The sequence below is a fragment of the Anoplophora glabripennis genome, unplaced genomic scaffold (genome assembly GCF_000390285.2).
Source record: "Anoplophora glabripennis isolate ALB-LARVAE unplaced genomic scaffold, Agla_2.0 scaffold615, whole genome shotgun sequence".
Taxonomy (NCBI): Eukaryota; Metazoa; Arthropoda; class Insecta; order Coleoptera; family Cerambycidae; genus Anoplophora; species Anoplophora glabripennis.
In genome coordinates, this window is record NW_019416772.1 from 238,748 (window position 1) to 242,859 (window position 4,112).

The following is a 4,112-nucleotide window of genomic DNA, read 5'->3' on the forward strand; positions in this document are numbered from 1 at the left end:
GATATAGACTTTTGGCCAGTAGAAGTTTGGTATAACCGTTTATGTTTTGTTGTTCCCTCATGTTTTGTTAATTCATTTTTTCCATGGCCTATTCTAAGGTCACTTTTACATGCTTTACACCTGAAAAATGACTAGTTCCTGTTGGCAAATAATAAATTTAAATCTAGACTTACCACACAAAAAGTGGATCTTTTGTACTATGTGTAAGCCACTTAAATTCTGCTTCCCAATCCTTTTTGTATTTCTGTGAATAAGATAATTTTTGCTTCTTTTTTGGAGTCGATGTAGATGGATTATCCAAGTCACTATTTTCAGAAGTCGACATGTTTCCGATGTGCAACTATATTAAGATATCTGTTAAGTAAATCGCTTGATAATACAAACACAAACTGGTTGCTGTATAAGCTTAGCTGTAAGCTAAAAGTACTAATATAATACTAATAATCAGATTTGTCTGAACTTGCAAATTGAGTACGAACGGTGAATCCCCGCGGCGGTCGGGCAATCTGCGCAATCACAGGATTCACGACCGGCGTCGCGTCGTCTCGCACATGCGTTTCTCGGTCGGAACGGAAGGCAGTGTCCAGTGGCGCGAGAAATTTAAAACATAGCCGGGCCACAAGTACCAACTTTGAGATAATGAAGTGTGGTGTGACGTCCGTCGAGTACATAAAATATATCGTAAGATCCAAGTCATTTATCGTGAGATCGTGAGAATAAGTATGAAATCGTGAGATCTCACGACAAATCGTGAGATCTGAGATCCCTGTCTCCTGACTCTAACGGTCTCCGGATTGTCCCCACTTTCACACACTCCCTCTTCCGGCACCCCCGCACACTTTTGNATATTGGATAATGTTAGGAAAAACACGTGATTTTTGAGTATTTTTGCAGTTTTTATTTTTTTCTGCAAATAGCACAACTTTTTTTCTTGGCGCAACCTTATATTTTCATTGTTTATATTATTTTCGACCGATTTTTACTAATATCTAATCTACGTCAAGCAACAGCCATGCCAATGTGTAATTCTCCTGGACTAATGCGCCACCAAGGTCGACTTTTGTTCAACTCTGCCTCCGCAGCTGCTTTCCTGCTTCTTTCGCTTTCGCCGCAAATACTCGCTTCTCACCTCTTCTACTACAACTATAACTCTGGTAGGTACTGCTACCACTGCTTCTTCACTTTAAAAACTCAATTACTCTGTAGACGTAGACTGTAGAGCATGAGCACACACCTTGATTTCAGTCGTGGGTATTTGCCACTAGTTGGTCGCCACAAATGTACTGGGTTCGTCGGATTCAAAGAACACGATTTCCCAAACCAATTTATTCAACAACATGTAGGTATTATATACCTACGTCGGTTTACAAATTTGCTTTTGTATTAGGACAACACTACAAGTTAATGAGTAATCGTCTCGTCTGTCCCCATCGACAGCTCTCGATGATCTGACTCCTGACTAACGGTCTCCGGATTGTCCCCACTTTCACACACTCCCTCTTCCGGCACCCCCGCACACTTTTGCGGCACATTTGAAACCACTACAAGCTCTACAAATTTGTCTACATATTGATAAGCATAGCCAGGTAAATATTGCAGTTAATTTTTTTTTAAAGGCGTCCAAAATAACTCATAAATTTCAAACAAAATATAATCTACTAAACATATTCAAGCAAATTTTATAGGTCAACTTTAACAAAAATCAAATACAATTCACAAAAATAATAAACATAATTAATATTATTCTTAATCGCTACAAAAATACCACTACAAAATTTACAATAACTAAATCACAACAAAAAATAATTTTACATAATACAAAAATAAATTTTACATAATAATATATTGTTGGAATCATAAAAAATCAGAGATTACGAAAATCGATTAATAAATAACAGGGTGTTCCATTTAAAAAAACATAAGTTTGATGCGTATCTTTAGATCTCCGAACACCCTGTATAATTTCTATTTTTATAAACTTATTAAACTCACCGAAAGATTCCCTACAAGTTTTATCTTAACTATTTTTGTCTAACTCAAAAAATAAAAAAGTTAATGGGGGTAAAATGTTATATGAATAACCCTGTACAATTTCAACTGACAATCTGTTGCGGGTTGCCTAAATATGTGACGTCACACTAAAAGAGTCTATTGAACGTATTGTGCATCTCTTTTCGTCTGTTAGCAGTGAATATTCTGTCATTAGTTGTCACTTCAAAATTAATAAAGTCAACGTACCCAAAGTCTTCACACTAGAAATAGAACTGCGTAAATATACAGGGTGTGGACGTGTACAATCTATAGAAATTAAATTACAGCATCCTGATAATATTTGTAATANTAAAATGTTATATGAATAACCCTGTACAATTTCAACTGACAATCTGTTGCGGGTTGCCTAAATATGTGACGTCACACTAAAAGAGTCTATTGAACGTATTAATTGTGCATCTCTTTTCGTCCGGTAGCAGTGAATATTCTGTCATTAGCTGTCACTTCAAAATTAATAAAGTCAACGTACCCAAAGTCTTCACACTAGAAATAGAACTGCGTAAATATACAGGGTGTGTGCGTGTACAATCTATAGAAATTAAATTACAGCATCCTGATAATATTTGTAATAGAAAACTCTTATACGAAAAAGTTCTATCTTCGCGTTTTTTTTTGTAAATTAAAGGTCATTTATTCAACGAAAATGAAGGCCGACCTGGGTTATTTATTAAAAACTTTGGAAATGTTTTTATGGGGCCCGAGATACAACCTTCTAATATTTAAGTCGGTATAATCTAATATTAGTAATACTAAAAGAAGGTTAGGTTACATTATCAAAAAATTTGTGCAGTCAACTGATTTTGTATTTGTATTGAATTCGTTATTCACTTAATTATTAAATATTAAGCATGGTCCCTCGACCCATCAGTGTTAAAAAGTGAAAGATTCCAGACAAAATTTTTATTTTGCAATTCCACCAGTGACACTGTAATTTTTATAAAGAAGTAAAAAATAAGAATAGCATGCCGATTACATTAAAAGCGAGATTCTTATTTCTTACTTTGCTTAATTTTTTAATTTGTGCACAAACTAGTTTTACAATGAACCGAGAATACAATGCATTTACTATTTCCGAACGTGTCGATATGGTGTAGCCGGAGAAAATGCGCTCGCGGCGACTAGGTTGTACCGGGAACGTCACCCCCCATGTGCAAATACAATACTACGGTGCGTTCAGCGGCTGCGAGATACGGGAAGTGTTATTCCTCGAGGAGAAGGACGTGGTCAGCAAGTGAACCTTAATGTTGAAAATGCAGTGTTGGAAAATCTTGACGAAGACCCCACAATTAGTACTCGACGACTCGCACAGTAAGTAGGAACCTCATCTGGTACCGTACATCGCATCTTAAGGAGGTTCGATACCGAAAAAAAAAATGGTAAGAAAGTGTTCAAAATCATTGAAATCTGTTAATAAATATGCCAACTGCTTCGTGTAAAAATATCAGATCGATTGCCAATATAGTTTTTTTGAAAAATGATATTAAAAATTATGCTCTTATACACAGGCTCTTATGGGAGTTGGGAAAAAACTTTAATCAAACGCGAACTCTTAAAAATGGTTAGGATCGGGAAAATAAAATTGTAATTAAAGAATTAAATATTACTAAACATTTTAAAACAATAAATATATGCACTTACAATGTAATTATTGAGATAATGGAATAAATATATAACGTTTTCACAAATTCGAACAAGCATCTGATCCAATGAAAGAAAATATGGCAACACTGTATGCTGTATTTAACGCTTTGACTGACACGCTATATTTGAATAACTCGATTATAGACTATAAAATTATTCCAGTCGAAAACATATGTAGTAATAATTAATATTAAATATATTTTTCGTGATCTAATGCAATATAATACCAATTTGAAACAAACATTGAAAGGATCTCTTTGGAAAACGAACAGTATAGGCGTTCTGTCATAATCTTCAATTTGACAAGGCGACGTCTTACTATCATACACTGAGCTTCTTGATAGTTATCATATCAAGGACATTTAAATAAAGGGGACTATGCATGTCACAGTCTATCTCATATGTTGGGTGAAGCTAGA